Source organism: Lipotes vexillifer, unplaced genomic scaffold (assembly GCF_000442215.2).
Source record: "Lipotes vexillifer unplaced genomic scaffold, Lipotes_vexillifer_v1.1 scaffold330, whole genome shotgun sequence".
Lineage (NCBI taxonomy): Eukaryota > Metazoa > Chordata > Mammalia > Artiodactyla > Lipotidae > Lipotes > Lipotes vexillifer.
Window position 1 is genome coordinate 1282775 of NW_006775627.1, and position 27696 is coordinate 1310470.

The following is a 27696-nucleotide window of genomic DNA, read 5'->3' on the forward strand; positions in this document are numbered from 1 at the left end:
TATACAATCACTTATCTGTTTTTCCTTCTTTTTAAAATAACATTCCATTTTAACCCTTACCCTACAGGAATGAGAATTACCATTTAATTATATGAGGTGCATTTTCTAAAAGTAAAATTCATTCACATCCAGATCATTTCTGTAGCTATGCTAGATCAAACAGGGAAATCTAAAATAACATAAGTTACTGTACCATTTCCACATTTTTTTTTGAAGTAGACCAGGACCTTTCAGCCACCAGCTAGAAGACTGCCCTCTCAGTATCACAGAGCCACCAATACATCCCTCATTTTCCTCACCCATCCCCAGAGACCCTTAGGCCTAGTGACAGGCATAGGCATGAAGAATGTCCCTGCACACTTCAAGGAGGAACCTGACATGCCTGGATGCTCTAATAGAAGAGACATGCTAAAACATGCAGACAGCAGCTTCAAAATGAAAGTGGTCCTCTGCAGATTCCCCCAAGGATTCTACTGTAAAGGTAAAGAAGCATCACAGAGAATAAGCATAATAAGAATATTAAAACATTACCCCTGCAGAATCTTTTACACCCAGAGTTTAGGATTGATAAGCTGGCACCAAGAAGACTGCAGCTAAAATTCCATCATGCTTTTTTTCTTTTTTTTCATTTTTTTTTAATTCTCCTTCAAAGACCACACCTAACTTCCTGTGAAAGGATTCTGGTAACTGAAGTAAGAACAGGCATTTCCTGTGCGGGGACTACAAAATGGCATTATTATAACTACCACTAGAGGGCGGGGAACTGTGAAGAGAAACCCCTCAGTGTACACACAGAAGCATGTTTGAAGCAGCCCAAAGCTCTCAGTAATGGAGCTCTAATCTTCTACAAGCTTTTCTTAGAACGGAACATTAAGACTTAGCTGGTTTGAATTACTAATTTTGTTAACTGATAATGCTTCCATTCATGCTTTTTATTTGCTAAGCCAAATTGAATCGACACAAATAACTCAAAGTCAAAAGAAAGTAAATAAAGAAGGGTTAAAAATAAAAACTCATAAAACAGCAATTATATTAATGAAAGTCTTACATACATGAGCTTTAACATTAGCCTCAGCCCCAGAGTATCTGAAATCCAATAAAGGGCTTTGATAGTTCAACAAAGAGGTGGCCTCGGTGCTATCTAAGTTAACTTTCCCTAGAAATAAAACTAAACTAATGGGATACCAATATTATTTTATCTCTAATTTAAGCGGCTGAAAAGCAACCAGAAAAAAATGAAAGCCAGTGAGATACTAAATGCCAATACTTAGATTAATAACATAGTTAGGATTTGCAAGCTAACTATGTGCCAGTCACTGACCGGGCTGAGTCTGTATGCACTATATCATTTCATCCTCCCCGTAACTCCATCAGATAAAGGCTTTCATGATCCTTATTTGAAAACTGAAGAAGGGAAGTACACTGAGGTTAGGAAAAGTTACCTAAGATCACACAGGCAGGATTCAAACTTAAAATGTGTGAGCTTTATTCAGCCATAAACAAAACAAAAACAAAGAATAAAAACACCTCATGTAACTAAATCCTAAAATAAAGATTAAATAAAAATCAGTAAGTGGCATCAATTATAATCAGAAACAGTCATAATTATTAAGTCAATATATTTTTTACATATTTTCTACCTTCACCATTTTCATTAGAAAAGGTATTTGATTGAAACAAGCAAGAATAAGATATAGCCAAAAAGAATTTTTTAATTCATTCTAGCATGTCTGCTTTGGTTATAGAAGCAAAAGAATGACCCAAAGTGGCTTAGGTAAGAGAAAGGAAGGAAGGAAGAAAGAGAGAGAAAGAAGGAAAAGGAAGGAAGGAAGGAAGGAAGGAAGAAAGGAAGAAAAGAAAGGAAGAAAGAAAGAAAGAAAGAAAAAAGAAAAAGAAAAGGAGGAAGGGAGAAAGGGAAGGGAGAAAGAAAAAAAGAAAGAAAGGAAAGCAACATGAGAATTCATTGTCAAGGTTTATTGTTTAGGGCTAGCTATAGGCATGCCCAATTGATGTTACCAGCACCTAGTCATACTGCATCCTTTGGCTCTGACTTCTATGGTGATAGCTTTTCATTCCTCATTGTAGTAAGATGCTATAGCATCTCTGGCCTCCCAGTCTCCCAGATTTAAATCCAATCGGAACAAAGACCCAGAAAAACTCTCAGCACATCTCACTGGCTTCAGTTGGGTCACATGCTCATTCTGAAGTAATCAGGCTGTCCAGGGTGATGCCATGCTTTGTGCTTTGATTGGCTTCTCCTAAGCCAATGCCTCATCCTGGACTAGGGAGGAAATCCTACTTGAAACCTATGAACAGTCAGGGTTGTGGAATCACTCAGTATCAGGAACACACCAAGCTATGTGCATTTACATTAATTGTAGGATCACCCCTTTCTCTCCCATTGATCCTAGCCAGTGAATGTGTCTTAGGATATTTAAAATGGTGAACACAAAATATTTTACCAAAACATCCAAGACATACGATGAACAACACCTGACTATTTTTTCCATCTCAAAATTTCTTTTGTAAAATATAGATAAGAATCACAGTCTCTTGTTTCTGATTTCCCAGAATGACGTTTTCAGAAGTCAACATATTAGTTTTTCTTGCATTTGCCCTGACCCTTGTTAACATCATGCTGACATTTTATGAGAATGCTAAATGACATATGTTACATGGTTTTTAAATTTCATTCAGTTGTACTACTTTTCAGACAGAAGATTTTGTATTACAACTTTTAAGGCCAGACACTATATTTGGAAGACCCATAAATAATAGGAAAGGCAAGCAATATAATTTTAAGTGGTTGGAAAGAATATTAAGAATTGGATTTCTAAATTCCAATGACATTTCTGTTTCCCTTTCGATGTCTTGTTTTTAAAATTTGTCTCACTTATAAAAGAGGAATATTAATTTTCTAAATTAAAATATAAAAGAAAAATTAACGATATTATTACACATGCTGATATCCACAAAAAGTTGTATTACAGTGATATGAAAGAGCAATAACAAAACAAAGAATAATAGTATATGACTCAATTCCTTTCCACAAAGATTCACATTTATATTAATAAGTACTCTAAAATTAAATTTATACTAAGAAAATTCATGGCTTATTACATTTTATGGAGAAGGGAATAACTATAAAATAGTTTATAATTGATGATTGTGGATAAGTGCTCAAAAACCTTAGAGGATTTTGTACCTAGGAGTTAAGAAAGCTGAGAAAGACTAAGGAATATCTTTTTCTGAAAGTGATCTTTTAATCCTATTTTACAATTGTAATTTTTAATTTTCTTCAGCACATTAAAGTAATACTGGAAACATAAGCTAAGGAAAGATTTGCTAAGTATTACCTGGAGATTAATTTTCTGTATTTTCTAGTTTCCTTAATCTATAGGTTTGACTCTATTTTCTCATGAACTTTTTGATTGTCACTTACTGTGTTTTTGCATATCCTTCCTCCTTTAACCTTGACCCACTAGCTCATTTCCGTAACTAACAATTTCAGTAAGAGTGAGAAAGTTCTGAACTACCAGACTTACATGTTTACTCACTACAGATTAGAAAAAGAGCATAACAGAAAATAAAAGACATATGCTCAGTACGTACTGTTCAGATAAAATGTCATTTTTCTTTAAATGCTAGTTTCAGTTACAACACTTTTTAAAAACCTTATTTTCAATATTTTATAATCATATGATATTTGTTGAGCAACACTCTTTATAGAAGTACAGATATTCCTTTAAATGACTGTTATGTTTTTAAACACATTTTGTTTTTCTTTAACAGAGATGTACTCCAGTGCTATCGTGATCCCTGGGAAATATCATTCAAGGTAACAATAATCACTTTCATCAAATTTCCTGGGAAAAAATAAATTATATATGAAACATGCCTCCATTTTTATACAAGCATTTTCATTTTATTGCAGGTAGGGTGGCAACTTGTTTCTATATCCTTTCTTTATCTTCAGATATATTAAATGCATGTTCACATCCATGAAATATTTCAACCCTGCCAAAATGACTTATCAACTGGAAGTTCACCGCTAATCTGATTACATACTAGTTTGTTTTTGATGGATCGATCATACTAGAATCGTTGAATTCTACTTCTGGATCTTAAGAGTCAACTAAGGAAGGAAATTTCCTAAGGTATGGTCCTCCCCATGAGAGTGAGACAGTTCCATGTTCTCCAAAGGCTTGAATATTTCCAGCTCAGTTTTCTTCCTTCCTTCTGTTTCACTGAGGATTGCTACCTAAAACTGTCCCCCTCAGCCCTCATCCTTTTTTATAGGGGAGAAAAAAGTGGCCTCTAACCTCATAAGTGGGATAGTAAATCTGAATGTCTGGGCATCTTCCCCAAGAGAGAACAATCAGGCAGAGCCAGGAGCAGGTCTTTGGAATGAAAAACGATACTCAAAAGATAGCTACATTCCAAAGTGTCCTAGATACAAAATTTGTCCATGCCTGTGCATGCCTGTGTGTGTGTGTGCGCGCGCACATGTGTGTGCCTCAGAGAGACGAACTAGAAATGAGAATGAGCGCGTAAGAGATAATGGATTTGTTTCTTCACATCATGTTAGCATGACCTAAATTCTGGCACTCTACCTGGTTCTTGCTACTAGTTGCCACATTTAATTCTTGTAATATTTTGTGAAGGAAGTAGTATTGTGGTCACTTTTCTAATGTGATGGTGATCCAGGCTTACATAGGCTGTGTAACCTGACATGGTCACACAGAGCCAGCATTTAAACTCACATGTGTCTGATTTCAAATTCAAATATACTTCATTGTCCCATTTTGCCTCAGGGGTGAGAAATGTACCATTGATACACAAGTTGAAAAGGATAATGTGAAATAAGTCTGATTTTTTAAGTCACTGGATCCCCATCTATAGCTAAGATGTTTGTAGGGTACACTAAGCCCACTGCTATTAAACAAACTAGTGACCCACTAGGGTAATTCAGTTTCCCCTTCATAATCTTGCTATTGTGGGGTTCGCTTGACTTCCGCTGGAATAAGCTTTAAACTCTGAACCTCAGTGTTATCAGTAGACATGAAGGCTCATTTTGAGTTTTATGAAATAAATTTATAAGAACAAACTAAGCACTATGACTGGGACATAGCAGATGCTTAGTAAATGCTGGCTTCTTTTCCTTTTTTCAGAGATACCTTAGTGCTGTTGTTTGTCATTTGAACTTTTTATTAAAGTTATTTCTGTAAAGCTTCTCTCTCCATTATCCCATCTTCCTTATCTTATCCCATTTTTGTTTGTGGTTTCCAGTGTCCAGCATAGTACTCACCTGAGATAAACCGTTCAGTAAATCACTGATGAATTAACAGTCGTAATCCTATATTTATTCAGGAGCTTTCTTGGTCTTTTTACTGAGTACGCTTTCTTTCCTTTTGGGGATAATTTATATGCCATGACACCAACTAATTCTAGGTTTCTGATTTTGTGGTCGTTGTTTCAGTTATATAGAACTTTATACGTGACTGCATACATTTATGGCACCTCTATAGTTTGAGCTGACCTCACCTTTCCTAATACGTGCCCTTAACCTAAAGTCAGACGACCATCGTCACTGCCCCTCCTCTCCATTACACATGCACACACCACACACATGTGCACATATACAAAGATATGTTTGTTTCTGTTTCTCTAGCTTATTTCACCAGCCCAGAAAGTTCAACATTCATGTATTTGCTTTTCACAGTCTTATCAATTCTTCACGAGCCATTGTTCTGGAAAACATTAGGAAATTTCTTCTTCATTTTCTGAATTTCCATTATATTTATGGTAGAAAAATAGTGCAGTATTTACTTCTTAATGCATACCTCTACATACATTTTCCTTTGCTTTGATTTGTCCCTAAATTACTACTTCTAGGTCAGTTTTAATGAAACTAGAGCCTTACATTTGTCATCCTCATCCAAGTATCGTCAAGGATTCTCCATTACCATCCACATAAAGTACAAAGTCCCCTGCCTGACATTTAAAGGACGCTCCAAATTTTCTTTCCAGTCTTACACCCTGTCAACCCCTACCCCCACCTGTCATAAAGACAAAATAATTTGTTCAAGTTTTCCTAAACTTGCACTGTGATCTCTGTATCTTCACTTCCAAGCAATTGATTATGCCGTTTTCACGACCTGACATTCACTATATTACCAATTCAACCTGATGAGACAATAGCAGTTTTAAATCTCAAATATTGCATTTTTCATAAATACTTCCACATCCTTCCATCCTGTTATGTCCTTCACTTTTTTGAGCTAAATAACACTTGTTTTTTACACACTATTTTTTTTTTTTTTTTTGCGGTACGCGGGCCTCTCACTGTTGTGGCCTCTCCCGTTGCGGAGCACAGGCTCCGGACACGCAGGCTCCGTGGCCATGGCTCACGGGCCCAGCCGCTCCGCGGCATGTGGGATCTTCCCGGACCTGGGCACAAACCCGCGTCCCCTGCATCAGCAGGCGGACTCTCAACCACCGCGCCACCAAGGAAGCCCTTTACACACTATTTGTTGTATTTATGTAACTGCCTTGAGATAAGTGGATGATGTCCTCCTCTTTGTAACTCTTGAAGTTCATAAAGCAATACCTTGCACAAAGTAGATACCCAATAAAAGAACTGAATAACAAAAGATCTCAAAGAGACAGTATTGAACAAGCTGTGACCTTGAAGGGGGCCTGGATGTACAACAGGCTCTTGTGACTCAAGAGAACAGATCTAAGATGCATGTGAGTGTCATAGGAAAAAAACTGATTCGATATAAATAATAATGTTGAAATTCTTAGACCTGCATAAAGCAAAACAGCTACTCTTTAATAAGAAGTAATTCTCAGTTACCAGAGATATCCAAGCTGATACTGTAGTAAGGATGCTTGTCTGGGCAAATAATTGGAATAAACAATTCCAAAAATATTTCCAACCTCCAGATTGTATGATTGCCTAAAAAGCAGAGCATCAAATTATCTTTTACTAAAGTAAGAAAAATGAAGACAAAATTAAATTAGTTATTATGGTCTTTTACATAAATTCTGGATTAGAGATAACTCAACATCCAGAAGATGGTGATAAAACATTTTGTCTCCCCGATCAGTGGTTGCCGCTGCTTGGTAAGGAGCAGCATGAGGGCAGGGAGCTTGTCTGGACCTGCTAACCACCTTCTTCTCCAGGGCTTATTGCATCATGTGGTTTCTCCATAAATATATGGAACTGAATTAAAAATGAGACTTAATTTGCATTTGCATAACTAGACCAAAAGAGGTCAGAAAGAAGACACAGTAAAAAAGGATCTTAACATAAAATCTGGCTTGTTTTAAAAATACAATCAATTACTGCTTCTTGGAATGCAATAAGAAAACACTGAAAAGCAATGGTAGAAGTTTTTCTTGCCTCTTTTTAGGATAAAGAATGAATCTATTTGTCTTTGTTGAATTCACATGGTAAAAAATATATTTTCAGCAAATATGTGTCCAGATACATGTCTTCCTTTTAAAAATTAGTTATCTTGGAGGTCCAGGCACTTAAGCCAAGAGGGTTACGGCTCTAAATAGTTTGGGATTTCCTTCTTTTGGGGTTGTTGCTTATTTTCTAGGGAGCTAATTTAAGGTTTTTTTTCCCACCAAACTTTTTTGGCACTCATCTTCTTGATTTATGCAACATCACTCATTTTGAGGAGCTCTAACTGACTTACTATTATTTGGTGTACACCAGGCTTCTGAAGAAAAGGCAGTAACTTTGGAGCCAGACAGAACTAGTTTGCATCCTTACTCTGCTACTTTCTAGCTGTGGTTCTTTGAACAAAGTACTTGGATTATAATGAGGATTGAAGATGATAAGTAAATTACCCAGCACACACAGAAGATTTTTTTCCTATACCCTTCAAGCTCTTTTTTTTTTAACATCTTTATTGGAGTATAATTGCTTTACAATGTTGTATTAGTTTCTGCTGTATAACAAAGTGAATCAGCTATATGTGTACATATATCCCCATATCCCTGCCCTCTTGCATCTCCCTCCCACCCTCTCTATCCCACCTCTCTAGGTGGTCACAAAGCACGAAGCTGATCTCCCTGTGCTATGCTGCTGCTTCCCACTAGCTAACTCTTTTACATTTGGTAGTGTATATATATCCATGCCACTCTCTCACTTTGTCCCAGCTTACTCTTTCCTTCTTCAGAACCTTTTTTTTTTTTTTTTAGATTCCATATATATGTGTTAGCATACGGTATTTGTTTTTCTCTTTCTGACTTACTTCACTCTGTATGACAGACGCTAGGACCCCTTCAAGTTCTTACAAATAACACTGTAAGAAGCAGAATAAATAAGACTAAATATAAAGCTAGAAGTCTGACCTTTTGCAATTTACAATCCAGTTTATCATTTACCAAAAAAATTTTTAAGCATTCACTAAAAACCAGCATTCTTCCAGATGCTTACAGACGAATCTCTGCCCTCATGAAGCTTACATTTTATGTATCCTAGTACTACAGATTATGTACAAGAAAATTAATTATAGAATATAGCAGGTGGTGGTAATTGCTATGGGAAAAGATAATGTAGGAAAGAGAGAGAGAGAGAAAAAAGACAGGGTAGAGAGTGAGGGAGAAGGGTGTGTTGTAATTTGAAATAGAGTGGTCAAGGAAAGTCTTGCTGAGGAAGTAACATTCAAGCAAAATCCCTGAAGGACTCACAGAAGCCAGCCAAGTCATGAGCCTTCCTGGATGACAGGGTCGCAAGCAAAGCAAACGCATCGAAAGGGTTGCAAAAAGGTATTCAGGTTTGGAAAGGCCTAAAGAAAGGTAAATAACATTGAAAGAATGAAATGACCAGGCAAAGCAACACATATCAACAGGAAGAAGAAAGTGGAGCAGGTAGCAGGGATGGTGAGTATAGCAGCAGATGCTGCCAACCTCAGTTAGGCCTGCCATCTGCTTTCCCAGCAGTTTCACCGGGGACACCTGTGACATAAATGTCAAGATCAGAGCCCAAGCCAGAACCTGAGAAGCAACAATCATACCAGAAATGAAGGAAAGCTCACTGCCACTCAATGTCCTTAGCCTGAGCACAAAATGGGGATGTTAAAAGCAGGATAGCCATGCCCGGTGCCTCAGAAAAATCTAAACCTGGATGGCCATCTGCAGAGTGGACCCAAGAACCGCCTTATGGATAGATACAGAGTATACAGGAGCCAAGTTTAGCAGCTAGAAACAGCTCAACATCAGAGAAGCAGGCAAAGCAAAATGTTGCCTATCCTAGAAATATTTGTTGAAATTTTAAAAGATTAGAAAAGGGATATTCCTTTGGGACCGTGATGCAGTTTTAAAATAGACCAATTAAAAGATATAGCACCAATTAAAATCACAGCTGTGAAACAGGTATTTCTTACAAAACTTTTGTTTGTTTGTTTTTATGTATGAAAAGTGTGCTGCTAATGCATTTGTCTATTCAACATGGTGGCAGCTATCTTCACTAGCACATTCCCTGGCTTCTAATCACTCCTAATACATTTTAGAGAGAACAAATAGAGAATTAGCCACTCTTCCCTCAAGCCTTAAGGGCTCCTTCCTGCCTCTCTCCCTCCCTCCCTTCTCTCTCTCTCTTTCTTTATTTCTACTTCTTCTTTCTTGTCCCCCTCTCTTTAGAACAAGGATAATTCCTGTCCTGATCAAATCCATAAGGTTGCTGTTGGGATGAAATCAGATTATTTAAAGTAAACCATTTTTTGAACTGTAGAGCCCTATAACATTGTTTACTCATTTTATTATTTTTCTTCATATTATTAAAACATTAAATTTGCCTGTAGAAGTGAATGGAGAAAGGGTATTTTAAACAAAAAGAAATGACCACTTACATTTTATGTTTAAAAGTTTCCCTACGTAACTCCATGTATGTGAATTATAAAAGTATGGTTAGAACTCATAAGATGGTTAGATTTTGAACAGCTCTCTATCCATGCACATAGATGCAGAAGCCCACATATGTCAGGTCACATGATTTCCCTCCCACCATATTGCTGTACCAGTTTCATCTGCAAACTAAAACAGGAAAAATAGCAGGCTTAAAAAGGGAAAAGGGCAAAAGCCTCAGGAAAACATACCGCCTCTCCCCAATAAAGTGATCATTTGCCTTCTACATATTCATTTCCAGGCTCATACTCATGAATGACGTTTCCCATTTATTTTTCTCACTCCCAACCAAAATATACTTAAATCATTAAAAGCAAGGACCGATCTGTAAAAGCAGCCTCATCACTTGGAAATTATCAAAGGGCAAGAAATGACACACATTTTTTTAAAAGTTTGAATCATTATCACAAATTGCAAACTGAATTTTCTTTTGGTTTCTCATAAAAGATAGATAGATAGAGAGAGAGAGAGAGAGAGAGAGAGAATGGTTCGAGTTCTATAAAAAAAATGTTCTTCCAAATAAAAGAATTTGCAAATTAGAAGATATGACTTATATTTAGAATTAAACCCCTACTTTCTTTATGGCACTGAGCAAATTCTTTTCCTTGTATTGGCACCATAACCAATGCTAATTAAAATCATAGGTTTTGTGTTTGGAAGGGGGCCTCCCAAGAGATCATTTAGTGAGACTACTTATATTCATTAAGGATTGAACTAAAATCAGAGACAGATGGCTTTGTCTCAGATCTCAGAACAGAGATTTCTCAATTTTCCTTGGTTGTCTATTCAACTCTTTAATCACCATCTAACTTACTCTTTAGTTATAATCTGTTAATATTAATGCTATCCAGACCATTTCTGCTAGTGTTTCATTGGATGGAAATGGAAGCACCACACACATCCCAGTATGGGATTTATCAGGGTGAAATTGCCAAAACATTTATTTAGCATTCTTGTTATTGACATTGAAAGGATATTACCTATTAGTTCAACCAAGGTACAGTGACTCAATAACAACTGTAGTAAAATAAAAACACTGGCTTATGGTGGGTTGATCCCTATAATTCTAAGCCTTTAGTCGGCTTTTCTGCCCATTCTCTTCCCCAATTCTTCTGAAGATTAATCAGTTCCTGAGACAACATTATAGTTAAAAGACATAAACACACAGACTTTTAACATGTTGTAGTCTGTCATTCAGTATAGAACACTTCCTAATTTTCCTTATGATTTCTTTGATTCATGGATTGACTTAAAAGTGAGTTGCTTAATTTTTCAAAAAACAAGGACTTTTTCTAGATGTCTTATTGTTATTGGTTTCTAACTTAATTCCACTGTAGCCAAATAATCAAATAGATTGAGACTTATTTTATGGCCCAGCATATGATCTTTGGTGAAAGTTCCATGTGCACTTGAAAAGAATGTATATTCTGTAGTTGATTGTAATGTTCTATAACTGTCAATTTGAGCCTCATGTTTGATAATTGATAATACTTTTTGTCTCCTATGTCCTTACAGGTTTTTTTCTACTTGTTTTGTCAACTACTGAAAGAAGATTGTTAAAATCTCTAAAGATAATTGTGCATTTGTCTATTTCTCACTTTAGTTCTGTCTATTTTTTCTTGTTTTAGAATGTTATGATTTTGTCATACACATTTAAGAATGCTATGTCTCATTACAAATCTGACCTTTTATCCCAATGAAATGACCATTTTTATCTGTATTAATATTCCTTGTCTTGAAGTCTACTTTATTTGATATTAATATAGACATTTCAGCTTTCTTTTGCTTAGTGTTTACATGCTATATCTTTTGCTATTCTTTTACTTTCAACCCGTCTGTATTTTTATACTTAAAATGTGTCTCTTAAAAACAGCATATCATTGGATCTTGTTTTCTATCCAGTCTGCTGAGAATCTCAAGAGAAGTGAAAAAATCCTATACAGGAATGTTCTTAGCACCTTTTTCATAATAGCTAAAACTCAGAAACAACTCAAATGTCCATCAAGGTTAATGAAAAATAAATAAAGGTGTATTTATCCAATGGAGTACTACTTGACAAAATGTTATGAACTACTTATATATGCAACAAAATGTCTGAATCTAAAAAAAACATTGTGTTGCATGAAAGAAGCCAAGAAAAAAACACCACATACTTCACGGTTTCATTTATGTAAAGTTTTTGAGCAGGCAAAACTAAGATATGGTGATAGAAATCAGAACAGTGTTTGTCTCTGGAGGCAGAAGGAATTGACCGGGAAAGGGCATTGGGGATGTTCTGGGTATAGAGATGTTCTACATCTTGATCAAGATGGTGGTTACACAAGGAATACATTTGTCAAGACTCAAACTAATTCATATCTTATTTTATGCAAATTTACTTCAACTAAAGAAAATGGGATGAGCCCAAGCTCTACTGCCTTTCTTCTACCTCCCGTTTTCCAGTAACTGTGTGACTACACCAAGCCAGACCTGGGTGAGCTGAGGCAAGCTAACCATCTTTGTTCACTCTCTTGTTGACCCTCTTTCAGTTGATAGAGTGTTTCTATCAGGTATCTTCAATTTACTCTCTCCATGTAGTCGAGATAAGAATATAAGCTCCTCTGACATGGATTCACATTTTAAAGGGAAGTACAAGCTAATTATGCATCTAAGATAATTAGCTCTAGGATAATTGGGAGTTGGCTCTTTTTGGTCTTTGATCATATCACTATCAATCTTCCTTGCCCCCCGCAGCCCCGCCCAAAGAATTTGAAACCTAATTTAGTCTAAATAAACACATGGAAATTTAAATGACAGTACTGAGTATAGTAACAGCATAAGAGAAAAATGTACAAAAACAATACAGCTAACAAGTTGATTTGTTTGTGACAGATTTTTTTTAATTTAACAAAATGTTTGTATATATGTTATGTTTATCACTTACAACAACCCTAGGAGGTAGATCAGGGAGGTATGAATAACTTCATCTAATAGATGATGAAGCTGAAGTTTTTAGTCAGCTATGTCACTGGCCACAGCAAATACACAACAGATGCAAGAGTGCAACTTACATATTTTGACTCTCCCCCCAAAAGAATTCATTTTATATCCCTCTCTGTTTATAAGAGGTTAAAGGCATTGAGGGCTGAAGTGATCAACAAAAGCTTCTTAGATGAGGTGGAACTTAGGCTAAGCTTTAAAAGCTGTACCAGAAGAAGAGGACATTCCTATGGGAAGGGAAATCATAATCAAAGGCTCAGCCCTAAGCAGGGCTTGGCTCTGACCTACAACAGAAAACAAGACAGGTCAGGTCCATAGCAAATGAAAAGATCAATTGAACTGAAGTGGAAGTTCTTGCCTAGATCAAATTGCAGATCTAATCAGAGAAGGATATTAGAGGTGAGAGTGGGGAAGGTGTCAAATAGAATGCCAAAGGTCAGTGCAATTTGCTGAAGCTTTTAAGAAGGAAAATGAAATATTAAGAAGAAAAGTGTGTATTATAAAATATCTTAAATATTATAAAATATTAATATGAGAATACTCAACTAATACACATGTAAGATTACAATTTTAGTACAGTAGTGAGAGTAGATAAGCAACAAGTAGGTTATAAAGAAATAAAGGAAATTGGTACACAAAACTTGTTTAAAAAATTCACTTTCAAGGGAAGAAAAACAGGGACAAAATAGAACCAAAGAGCACATCATTTTTCAATGTAAGAGAGAGCTATGCTTGCTCGAAGGCAGAACAAAAGGAGTTAATGAAGAATAGGAAATTAAAGATATGGAGAGAGTACTTGCTTAAGGGGACTTTCTCTTGGAATATGAGGACAGGACAGGGTCAACAACAAAGAATAAATCATTAAGCTTTGAAATCAAGAAGAATAACATTAAGTATGGGGAAAAGTCCAAGTACATGGATGAAAATACAGTTAAATTAAGATTGACAACAGAGAAGATCAAATTCATCTGATCACCTCAATCTTCTGAGTAAAGTCCTGTGCAGATATTGATTTAAAAAAAAGAAGAAAAGATTTGGATTGGAAAATACAGGAAAGAATAATAAGGTCATTTAAATTATCACTGATAAGAAGCAGATTTTTTGGTTGTTTACAAAAGAAATAAGATATAATAATAAAAATAGAGAAATGGAGGAGACTTTTAAAAAAACATAAATTTAGGTAATAATTCGTACATATATAGTATCATTATTATATTAGCATTTTTTCCCAATTTGAATAAAAGAGGATATGGTGTCCCTGTGTGAGATGAATTTAAGCTTAAAATTAGGAAAACTTTACTATCTGACTTCTCCAGAAATGTAACACAATGGAACATCATAATAACCAACATCTAAAAAAATTAGTCAAAAAAAGCTAATACTTGTTGAAATCTTACTAAGGACAAGTACTGTTCTAAATGTTTTACATGTACACTGTATTATTTAATTCAATCTTCACAATAACCTATGGGGTAGGAACAACTATTTCACACAAGGAAGTCCAAAGAGGTTTATTTCTTGCCCAAGAACAGATGAGTAACTAGAAAAGCCAGAATTTGGACTGGGGCAATCTAATGTCTGAGTCCAAGTTCTTAACCATGCACGCTGACTAAAATCATCTATGTAAACTGTAAAATGTTAGCCATGGCTCTATTTCCTGCTACAGTGTTGATTTCAAACTTTTATTTTAGGTCTACTATACCAGGTCAGACTGTGACCACTGCCATCTCCCCAGGCTTTATATCCAGTAGAACTGGATGTATATGGACTGGAGTATAAAGTCCATGGGGTGGAGTTCACGTGCAAGTTAAGCAATCTGGACTTTATACTAAGGCCACAGGAATTCTTGGGGAACATTATTCAGAAAAGCAACCCAACCAGGTTTGTTTCTTAGATATTATTCTGATAGTGTGGAAGAGGTCTGGAGTGTGAAGCCTTTTAGGGCGCAAGGTAAGACAAAAGCCTGTTGTAAGAGCCCAGATGAAAGGCAACGAATATCAAAATGAGGCAGAAGTGATGGGATCAGGAGGGATGATCTGAGCATTTCTGAGGTTTGCTTCAGTCGAGCTTTAAGTTTTCACATTGGTGGAGGAGAACTGCAGAAGCTGAAGATGACTCCAGGGTTCTTGTCCAGGGGACTCGATGCACAGCAGGTAGACAACTTCTCTGGTTTTCCCAGCCCTCACTAATCGTCATCTTTAAAGTCTAATTGCACGTGAAGCCATCCCAAATTTATAGAGGAAAAAGAATGAAAGCTTTATTAAAGAAAAATTACTCAGCTTTGAGATACTGGAGAAAGAGGAAGAGTAAAATCAAGGATACTAGTGTGGAATCTTTTGCAGGAAGAAATCTAAGTCAGCTGGATATTGAACTGTGAAGAATGAATATTTCTTATTATTTCATAAAAGAAAAAAAACTGAGTGAAGTTTGAATGATTAATAAACATAACATTTAGTAATATAAGATACATATGTTTTTTAAGAGTAAGTGGATATTTCCACAGTTCATTAGACTATCATAGACTGTTTTTTCTATAATAAGGAAAAAAATAATAGTCTTCCAGAAAAAGGAGTTGAAAAATTAGATTTATCTTTTACTAATATAAAATATTTTTAAAATTATTATAGTAAAAAGAAATGTAACAAAACAGTAAGAAAATAACCTTTTCCTTTATTTGAATTTTGTTAGCCTGGCTGAACGTGAAAATAGTATTAAGAAAGAATATTCTGATATTTTAAACAATCAATATAAAAAGTGAATAATGGAATTTTCATTTAAAGGAAAGTTGAGGGCCTCCCTGGTGGCGCAGTGGTTGAGAGTCCGCCTGCCGATGCAGGGGATACGGGTTCGTGCCCCGGTCCAGGAGGATCCCACATGCCGCGGAGCCATGGCCGCTGAGCTTGCGCGTCCGGCAAGGGGAGAGGCCACGACAGTGAGAGGCCCACGTATTGCAAAAAAAAAAAAAAAAGGTAAGTTGAGTTATTGGCCTCTCTTCACCAAAGAGGCCAATAATGAAACAAAAAAAAAGCCACCAATACTTAAAAATTCAACAAAATGCAGCTGCATCACTAAGGGATAAGGTGGAAGAGCATGCTAAAAGAGTACTAATCATTATTAGAGATGAACATAAAAGACATACACACAGAAAAGCAAAACATCCAGACCTCAGTATTTTGTGAACCGTAGTCTGTACATTTTTACCATTTCCAAACAGGATAGCCATCTGGATAAAACACTAGTTGGCTTTAAGACTTTGAACTGCAACTTTTTTCTTTTCGCTTGCAATATTTTTCATTATCAGTTTAAAAAAATAGAAGCTGGGCTTCCCTGGTGGCGCAGTGGTTGAGAGTCCGCCTGACAATGCAGGGGACACGGGTTCGTGCCCCAGTCCGGGAAGATCCCACATGCTGCGGAGCGGCTGGGCCCGTGAGCCATGGCCGCTGAGCCTGCGTGTCTGGAGCCTGTGCTCCGCAATGGGAGAGGCCACAACAGTGAAAGGCCCACGTACCGCAAAAAAAAAACCAAAAAACAAAAATCAGAAGCCATTCCATTTGAGGGATAACTATAGTACTCAAAAGCCACTTTTCATTGTACAGATTAAGCAATACCCAAAGAAACAGTATTAGTGATAGTAAATTACTATTTATTACAAGTCAACACTTTAGTAAGATGGAAAGATCATACCTTTTCTCTTTTTCAAACAGCTAAAACACATTCAACATCATACGCAGTGACGCAGAGTGATAAAGTGATGGGATGCTCAAGCATGTGAAGGAACCATAGCAATACTCTCTATTAAGGATAATTTACAGCAAAAAAAAAAGGTCCATATGAGGTATCCCCCAAATCACTCTCACCTCAAAGATGTACCCCTACTTCAGGTAATTCAGCATAGTTTATTTTTGCAAGTGATACAAAATCAATAGGACCGAGAAAGTTAGTAGGGGAAAGCCAAGTATAAATCATTTACAGCACTCTGTTTACCTACTACATAACTTCTGTTTTACTAGTATTCCAGACGTGGAGTGAGAGGAACCTCCTGTCTTCTAAACAAGAAATAACCTTGTCCACCTATAACTCTATAGTTTTTTAAACATGTCATCATCAATGGTTCTATTAATATGAACTAGAAGAACTATGGAGCACTTCAGAGAGAATGTAGTCCATTTTTTTTCACTTTAATGGTGGTAAAATTGAAGCTTATAGAATTTAAGAGTATAGGTAGTTAGCATCAGATCTGGGCCAGAGCTCTGTTTTTCTGATTCCCAGTCCAGTCCTCTTTTCACTGGTAATGATTTGTTATCTCTAAAGAAGAGAAACAAGCTATGAGATTTTTAAAAAGAAAAGGAACAAAAGTTATTTGAACTGAATGATAAAAATGGGAATTGTTTTCTATTAGGTAAATAAAACTATACATATTTATTAGAGTCAGTGAATACTTCTATTATATCTCTTTCCTTTATTCATGACTAATCTTAGGTTTTGAAGGCACACTTTGGGTGAAACAGTCTCTCAGTCACAGACACAGAATTCCTCTCCTTTCAATGCACCACCCTCTCAAATGTCAGATGCAAGTGAAAAGAGCGTTGCATACTCTGAGACGAGTTGAGGAGGGAAAATGTGTATCATTTCTGGAAACTAGGAAGACAGATCTGCACATGCCATAAGTGTCTTTCTAGATATAGACCACCAGCAGAAGACTGAAGGAAAGCCAAACATATGCAGAACTGCGGGCATAAGATAAATCAGTTTTCACTCAGAAATAAATGAAAAATGTGCCCATAGAACAGCATCATCACTGCTGGAGCCTGTGGCAAAGGTTGGAGGAAGAGTAGGTTTTGTAGCAATCATAGGACACTGCAGATTTCACCAATATTTCTGGGATGTTCACTAGATGGCAAAGTCTCTGCACAGCTTACAACAGGTGCAGGCAGCCATGCCAGACAAATAACAGGAATACTGCTCCCCATGAAGACAACTGAATTCAGGAAATAATGCTTTATTTCCCAAGATTTGATCCTGGCTGCCAAGCCTACACAGTCCCTGCTGTGATTAGCTCTTGTTTTCCTTGGGCCACTGGACCGTTCAAATGGCAAAGTTATAACAACTGGGAATTTAAAGCTTTCTCTTCTGCCTAAAGGATCTCTAGATAATTAGAGGAATCCAACAATACTTGATAGAACCATCACAAATTCCAATACTACACAGCATAGAATTTTCTCTGTAAGGATGAATGAACAGAGAAAAATCACGAGACATATAATTGTTTAAAGTAAGGTGTATGTTTGTAATAATTGGTGCAGATACCTCCTTATGAAACAAAATTACTACAAAAGAGGATATGCTAATGTTGAAATATACTCTAAGGTTAAGAGGACAATTTTTTTTTTTAATTGGAGTAAAACTGCTTTACAATGTTGTGTTAGTTTCTGCTGTACGATGAAGTGAATCAGCTACATGTAAACCTATATCCCCTCCCTCTTGGACATCCCTCCCACCCCACCCCCATCCCACCCATCTAGGTCATCACAGATCATCGAGCTGAGCTCCCTGTGCGATACAGTAGGTTCCTACTAGCTATCTATTTTACACATTGTAGTGTATTTATGTCAAACCTAATCTCCCAATGTGCCCCATGTTCCCCTTCCCCTGCTGTGTCCACATGTCCATTCTCTATGTCTACGTCTCTATTCCTGCCCTACAAATAAGTTCATCTGTATCATTTTTTCAAGATTCCACATATATGCATTAATATACGGTATTTGTTTTTCTCTTTCTGGCTTACTTCACTCTGTATGACAGACTCTAGGTCCATCCACATCTCTATAAATGACCCAAGTTCGTTCCTTTTCATGGCTGAGTAATATTCCATCAAGATCAGGAACAAGACAAGGATGCCCATTCTTGCTACTCTTATTCAGCATAGTTTTGGAAGTCCTAGCCATAACAATCAGAGGAGACAAAGAAATAAAAGGAATCCAAATTGGAAAAGAAATAAAACTGTCACTGCTTGCACATGACATGATACTGTACATAGAGAATCCTAAAGATGCCACCAGAAAACTACTAGAGCTAATCAATAAATTTGGTAAAGTAGCAGGATACAAAATTAATGCACAGACATCTCTTGCGTTCCTACACACTAATATGAAAAATCTGAAAGTGAAATTAAGGAAACACTCCCATTTACCATTGCAACAAAAAGAATAAAATACCTAGGAATAAACCTACGTAAGAAGAAAAAAGAACTGTATGCAGAAAACTATAAGACACTGATGAAAGAAATTAAAGATGATACAAATAGATGGAGAGATATACCATGTTCTTGGATTGGAAGAATCAACGATGTGAAAATGACTCTACTACCCAAAGCAATCTACAGATTCAATGCGATCCCTATCAAACTACCACTGGCATTTTTCACAGAACTAGAACAAAAAATTTCACAATTTGTATGGAAACACAAAAGACCCTGTATAGCCAATGTAATCTTGAGAAAGAAAAACGGAGCTGGCGGAATCAGGTTCCCTGACTTCAGACTATACTACAAAGCTACAGTAATCAAGACAGTATGGTACAGGCAAAAAAACAGAAATATAGATCAATGGAACAGAATAGAAAGCCCAGAGATAAACCCACGCACATATGGTTACCTTATCTTTGATAAAGGAGGCAAGAATGTACAATGTAGAAAAAAGAGCTTCTTCAATAAGTGGTGCTGGGAAAACTGGACAGCTACACGTCAAAGAATGAAATTAGAACACTTCCTAACACCATACACAAAAATAAACTCAAAATGGATTAAAGACCTAAATGTAAAACCAGACACTATAAAACTTTTAGTGGAAAACATAGGAAAAACACTCTGTGACATAAATCACAGCAAGATCCTTTTTAACCCAACTCCTAGAGAATGGAAATAAAAACAAAAATAAACAAATGGGACCTAATGAAACTTAAAAGCTTTTGCACAGCAAAGGAAACCATAAACAAGATGAAAAGACAACCCTCAGAATGGGAGAAAATATTTTCAAATGAAGCAACTGACAAAGGGTTAATCTCCAAAATATACAAGCAGCTCAATATCAAAAAAACAAACAACCCAATCTAAAAATGGGCAGAATATATGAATAGACATTTCTCCAAAGAAGATGTACAGATGGCCAACAAGCACATGAAAGGATGCTCAACATCACTAATCATTAGAGAAATGCAAATCAAAACTACAGTGAGTTATCACCTCACACCGGTCAGAATGGCCATCACCAAAAAATCTACAAACAATAAATGCTGGAGAGGATGTGGAGAAAAGGGAACCCTCTTGCGCTGTTGGTAGGAATGTAAATTGAAACAGCCACTATGGAGAACAGTATGGAGGTTCCTTAAAAAACTAAAAACAGAACTAACATATGACCCAGCAATCCCACTACTGGGCATATACCCTAAGAAAACAATAATTCAAAAGGACACATGTACCCCAGTGTTTATTGCAGCACTATTTACAATAGCCAGGACATGGAAACAACCTAAATGTCCAATAATAGATGAATGGATAAAGAAGATGTGGTACATATATACAATGGAATATTAGCCATAATTAAGAGGACAATTTAAATATGAAAGTAAAGCCAACAACAAGAGAGTCCAATTGGAGACTGCAAGGATACTTCCGAAAATAGCTAAATTTATATGTACAATATGAACAATAAACAAGAGATTTGAAAATGCTGAAAATTAAATCCACTAAATAAAAGACAAACTCAAAAAATTTCCACAGATTTAAGAGCGAGGAGAAAATGAGATAGAAATGATTATTAAAAATATAAAAAATGTATAAGACAAAAGCCCAGAAGATGATATAATTAAAGCTAGCAATTCAGAAGGAGAAACTAAAGCAAACATGATAGTTGCAACAATTTCTAATCTCAAGAAAGAATGAAAATTTTATATCAAAAAGTGTCTGAACATTAAAAGGGACCAGCAAATAACACATACATTAATGAAAATAACCCCAAATTTAGACATATTCTCTTAGGCTAGAGAAGGTTAAAAGATACAGATACAAATCTTTCAAATTTCTGGTAGGAAAAAATGGTTAATTTGCAAGAAGAGGAAAAACATTAGCAAAATTCTGGCTGTATCTTATCTTCCCCACATTAGATGTAAGAGAATAAAAGAACAAGATATTATAGAGAAAAATATTTGTATACCAACTGAAATTGTCATGCCTATATGAGAAACAGTCTCACACATCGAGAGGTAAGAAAATATATCATCAATGTATCCTTCATGAAAAGATGATTTTAAGATACACTTCAGCTCTACAGAAGATGATGCAAAAAAAAAGGTCAAAATTGTGTATAAAAGAACTCTCAGTTAGGACATAGAGTTAAACCACAGGGTTATATGTAAATCACTATATGTATATCCATGTCAACATGGATATAAAACAATACACTTGTTAAGAACATTTCTGTAAATTTGTATAAAATACCAGATTAACTTTAAAGAAAACACTAGGAAATAGTTGTACAGGGAAGGAAAAATAAATATTTTTATCATAAAGGGAAGTAACTAATAGATACTGTTTCATTCATGATGCTGGCAATTTCTTTGAAAATAATGGAATGAAAACAAGGCCATGTATGCATTCCAAATAACTAGAAAAAAAACAAGAGGGAGAAAAAAAGAAAAAAGTAAAAATGATAGCTGATACAGTCCAATAGACAATCAGGAAAAATATTAAAGAATAAGAGTAGAAACCACAAAACAAGTTATCAGAAGAAAGACCAAATATACCTAAAACTTTTGATAATAAATTGTGAATTGGTTTATTCATATTAAATAACGAAAAGAACCAAATTAGATCACAAAGCAAAAGTTGAACAGATGCTATTTATTTAAAAGAAGCACAGAAGAAATTGCCAAAATTAAAACTAAAAAATAGGCAAAAATATATCAGGCAAATACAAACAAAAATGTAGGTTTTACAATGTTATTTGAGACAAAATATATTTCAAGGCAAAAATAACTTAAATGGATAAATAAGGTAATTTTATATTTATAAAGGTAAATTTTCCAATAAAGTTATACTAGTCATAAATTTGTAAAGTTAATAGTATTACGTTATTATGCGGAACTGTTAGAAACTCAACATAATTCAACACAATTTTAGAAGACATCAATTCATTTCTCAGTTTTTGAGAGATCAAGTATAAAAGCAAGATAAAGGCATTGAAGATTTGGATAAAATAATTATTACTGTTATTTTAATAACTAGGTACCAAACTTTGTACTGTACAGAGGAAAATTTCTTTTATAATTTCCTAAACTGATCAGTTGCACAGCAGCAAAGCAACAAAAAAACAAACAAGCAACTATACAAGCCAAAATATCTGACCTTAACAAACTCCAGAAGGTAGAATTTGTGGACCTAACCCACATTCCTTGACTACAGTACATTAAACTTATAAAACATTTAAAAATTTATAAATAGTTAAAATCCTCTATGAAATGTTTATCATGTATGAAAATGAAATTGTCAAAACAGTATAAGATAAGAAGTAGAAAACTTGACCAGGCAAATTGTAAAGGAATTAATTGAAAAAATATGTAAAACTACTTTAAAATAACAATTAAGGTGTTGTTTTACAGAAGAGTTATTGATATTCTCTAGAAAATAAATATTGACATTATCTAGAAACATTTTATTTCCACATTTTTAAATTGACTCAAAGCATAGAAAAACAGTAAATTACTCAAAAGATTTAAGAAACAAATATAAGCTTGATAGTAAAACTTTACCAAAAGTGCAATCTACAACCAACACCACTAATGAATACAGATATAAAAATCTTAAATAAAATTCATCAGCTACTTAATAACACACCAAAAAACAGCATCAAAATAGAAATTAAAAAATAATATAAGAAAATATATTCATGAAATATATTACATCAGGGGATCAATAAAGAATATGAACTATATCCAGATGCTAAAATGGCATTTAATGTCTCACATTTACTTGTAAACTATTATAAATTCTTTTTGTCAGAGAAATAAACATCCTTACATGATAATGTCTATCTGTCTCAAATCAAAATTGCATCAATACAATTACATCAGTATGGATACTGATGTCAGTATATTTTAGTGATGAAATATTATAAATATTTATTTCAAAGTAAGGAAAAAGCTAGAAATTTTCACTATTAATTTTTGCCAGGATAATCTGCCCATAGTAATTAGAAGAAAACAATATTTAGAATTAAATAGAGCAACCATTGATTAGAAGTACTGGAAAAGAGTAGATATAATTATCATAATTATTTACAGACAAAATTATATACTTAGGCTAAAAGAAGCAACTGTAAAAATGGTAAAATTAGTAGGTTATATCTGTAATACAGGTATACCAACACATTTCACTGTATAAGATTATTCATCCAGAAGTTTAAATACTATCAAACACCTACACTTTGCAGTTGGATGGCAATATGAGTATATAGGCTAAGAGGTCTGCAACTCAGATCCTATAAGGGCCATTTAGTAAATGTTTCAGGCTTTGTGGGTCATGTGGTCTCTGCTGCAACTATGCAACTCTGTCTTTGTAGCATGAAAAGCAGCCATGGAAAATATATAAAGAAATAAGCATGGACATTCCAATAAAATTTTATTAATGGACACTAAACTTCAAATTTCATATCATTTTTACATATCACAAAATATTCTTCTTTACTTCCCAACTGTTTTAAACAAGAGGCTATAAAAGGCCATAGTCTGCTGACCCCTGATATAGGTTATAAGTGGACTATCAGTGATATTACCACAAATCACTCAGATAAGTATTATGCGGATCAGACAGCACTGTCAGAGCCTATGTCACATCGTGAAGAATTTCAGAAATTTCATGGGAGAAAGGTTTTTACTACTAGATATCAGTGGGAAGAAAAATTTGAATATAAGCGTTAGGAAAGGTAGATAGGAGACACTGAAAGGTTTAAAAAAAATAGTTGTCATCTTCTCTTCCAGTTTCTGTAGATGGAATAATGATAAATTCTGACACACCCCTATGCTAAGGTCAGCAAGAATTTCCCAGTAAATAAAGTTTTCATCTTTTTGTTTTAAAGTCATGATGCTTTTTTTTTTTTTTTTTGTGGTACGCGGGCCTCTCACTGTTGTGGCCTCTCCCGTTGCGGAGCACAGGCTCCGGACGCGTAGGCTCAGCGGCCATGGCTCACGGGCCCAGCCGCTCCGCGGCATGTGGGATCTTCCGGGACCGGGGCACGAACCCGTGTCCCCTGCATCGGCAGGCGGACTCTCAACCACTGCGCCACCAGGGAAGCCCCCATGATGCTTTTTTAAAAATTAAAATGTCAATTAAAAAAGACAGTGGGAATTCCTTGGCAGTCTAGTGGTTACGACTCTGTGCTTCCACTGCAGGGGGCACAGGTTCAATCCCCAGTTGGGGAACTAAGATCCTGCAAGCCACATGCCATGGCCAAAAAAATTAAAAATAAAATAAAATAAATAAATGTATATGTATATATAGACATACAGCATTTACTGATTTTACATTTACAAATATTTAGGGACTTAAGTAGTTTTTTTCATCTTTAATTCATCTGTTTTTGATCACTGAAAAAATAATCAGACAGCAAATACATTATTTCAATTAATTTTATGATACATTTATATTAATAAAAGGTTTTCTTTGTGTACTGTAAAAAAGGCTGTACTTCTCAGTTCCATTCTTCAAAAAAATTAAGATACTGAATAACAATCTGAAGCATTCAGATATGCAGAGCATGTTCAGACTATTTCTAAACCCATATCTCTGTGTCTTATGCGCTTAGTTTTATTACCTATGAACTAAATCTCCTGTCTTGTTTCTACTTATTCTATTTTTTTTCTGTACTTAGTCTTGTTTATGGGATTTATATAGATACGAAATATACGAGATTATCTTTTAAATCATATTAATTAATTTACTACCACATCTAAGTTCAACTATGGAGTCAAATTTCCTAGATTCGGTTTTGGTTTACACATTTCTTATCTATGTGACCATCAAGTTATTTAAACTCTATGTTTTTCAGAATCCTCATATTTTAAATGTGGTCATAATAGTGTCTAACTCACAGGATCATTGTGAGAATAAAATAATCTGATTTATGTGAATTGTTTCACTAGTGCCTATATTATAGTAAATACAGCATACCTCATTTTATTATGCTTTGCTGTGTTGAGCTTCACAGATATTGCATTTTTTACAAAAATTGAATGTTTGTGGCAACCCTGTGTTGAACAAGTCTATTGACACCATTTTTCCAACAGCACTTTGTGCCACTGTGTCACATTTTGGTAATTCTTGCAATATTTCAAATTGTCTCCTTATTATTATATTTGCTAAGGTGATCTGTGATGAGAGATCTTTGATGTTATTATTGTAATTTTTTAGGGGCACCAAGAAACACGCCCATATAGGATGATGAATTAAATCGATAAATGTTGTGTGTATTCCGACTGCTCCACCAATCGATGGTTCCCTGTCTCTCCCCCTCTCCTCAGGCCTCCTTATTCCCTGGGACAGAACAATATTGAAATGAAGCCAGTTAATAACTCTACAATGGCTTCTAAGTGTTCAAGTGAAAGGAAGAATCACGTTTCTCACTTTAAACAAAAGCTAAAAAGAAGTAAGCTTAGTGAGGAAGGAATGTTGATAGCCAGGACAGGCCAAAAGCTAGGCCTCTTGTACCAACCAGCCAAGTCGCAAATGCATAAGAAAAGTTCTTGAAGGAAATGAAAAGGTTTTTTTTTTTCAGTGAATATACAAATGACAAGAAAGTGAAACAGCCTTATTTCTGATATGATGAAAGTTTTAGTGGTCTGAATAGATCAAACCAGTCACAATAGCCCCTTAAACCAAAGTCTAATCCAGAGCAAGGTCCTAACTCTCTTCAATTCTATGAAGGCTGAGAGAGGTGAGAAAGCTGCTGAAGAAAAGTCTGAAGCTAGCAAAGGTTGGTTCATGAGGTTTAAGGAAAGAAGCTATAATCACAACATCAAATTACAAGATGAAGCAGAAAGTTATCCCGAAGATCTAGCTAAGATTATTAATGAAGGTGGCCACACTAAACAACAGATTTTCAAAGTGGACAAAACAGCCTTCTATTGGAAGAGGAGGACATCTGAGACTTTCATAGTTAGAGAAGAGAAGTCAATGCCTGGCTTCAAAGCTTCAAAGGACAGGCTGACTCTCTTGTTACGGGCTAATGCAGCTGGTGACTTTAAGCCAATGCTCATTCACCATTTAAAAAATTCTAGGGCCCTTAAAAATTATGGTAAATTTACTGTCTGTGCTCCAGAAATGGAACAATAAAGCCTGGATGACAGCACATCTGTTTACAACATGGTTTACTGAATATTTTAAGTCCACTTTTGAGAATTACTGCTCAGAAAAAAAGATTATTTTCAAAATATTACTGCTCTTTGACAATGTATCTGGTGACCCAGGAGCTCTGATGGAGATATACAATGAGATTAATGTTGTTTTCATGCCTGCTAACACAAAATCCATTCTGCAGCCTATGGCTCAAGGAGTAATTTAGACTTTCAAGTCGTATTATTTAAGAAATACATTTTTTAAGGCTACAGCTTCCATAGATAGTGATTCCTTTGATGGATCTGAGCAAAGTAAATTGAAAACCTGGAAAGGATTCACTATTCTAGTTACCATTAAGAACATTCCTGATTCATGGGAAGAGGCCAAAATATCAACATAACCAAGAGTTTGGAAGAAGTTGATTTCACGCCACATGACGACTTGGAGGGATTCAACACTTCAGTGGAGAAAATAACTGCTGGTGTGGTGAAAATAGCCAGAGAACTAGAAATAAAAGTGGAGCTTGAAGATGTGACTGCATTGCTTTAGTCTCATGATAAAACTTTAGTGGACGAGGAGTTGCTTCTTATGGATGAGCAAAGAAAGTGGTTGCTTGATATGGAATTTACTCCTGGTAAAGATGTTATGAAGACTGTTGCCATGACAACAAAGGATTTAGAGTATCACATAAACTTAATTGATAAAGCAGCAACAAGGTTTGAAAGGACTGACTCCCATTTTGAAAGAAGTTCTACTGTGAGTAAAAAGCTATCACACAGCATTGCCTACTACCGAGAAGTCAGCTGTGAAAGGAAGAGTGCATCACTCTGGCAAACTTGTCTCTATTTTTAAAAATTGCCACAGGCACCCCAGCCTTCAGCAACAACCACCCTGATCAGTCAGCAGCCATTAATACTGAGGCAAGACCTAAACCAGCAAAAACATTTTGACTCACTGAAGGCTCAGATGATGGTTAGCATTCTTTAGCAATAAAGTAGATTTTAATTAAGTTATGTACATTTTTTAGACATAATGCTGTTGTACACTTAGTAGAATGCAATGTAGTGTAAACATAACTTTTAAGTGCACTGGGAAACCAAACAATTCACGTGACTTCCTTACTGCAATGTTCACTTTATTGTGGTGGTCTGGAACCGAAGTCACAATATCTCTGAGGTATGCCTGTGTTCCTGACAGAATAATAGATGGCATAAGAGAATTTAATTGAAGAGATTAAAACAAAAAATGACTATTCACAAAGGCATGTTAGGGTTAAGGAAAACCAACAAAGCAATGGTCACCACCCCAGGGCTAGTGGCAGTAGAAAGCAAGAGAAGGAAGTGATTCCTGCAATCAAGAAGGAGTAGGGGCCTCTTGGCAAGAGCTATGGCCTTCATATTCTACCATGG

General features: G+C 35.5%; 1 protein-coding gene across 2 annotated transcripts in view; it reads right to left on the reverse strand.

Annotated features, from left to right (window-relative positions):
* Positions 1 to 27696, reverse strand: part of SCN2A (sodium voltage-gated channel alpha subunit 2) — a 150409-nt gene that overhangs the window by 94053 nt on the left and 28660 nt on the right. Inside the window, exon 1 of one of the 2 annotated variants that reach the window (XM_007450059.1) lies at positions 532 to 814. The exons of the other annotated variant lie outside the window; for it this stretch is intronic. The gene's annotated coding sequence lies outside the window, so the exon portion shown is untranslated. Of the gene's footprint in view, positions 1 to 531; positions 815 to 27696 lie in introns of those variants that run through there. 2 annotated transcript variants of the gene reach the window in all.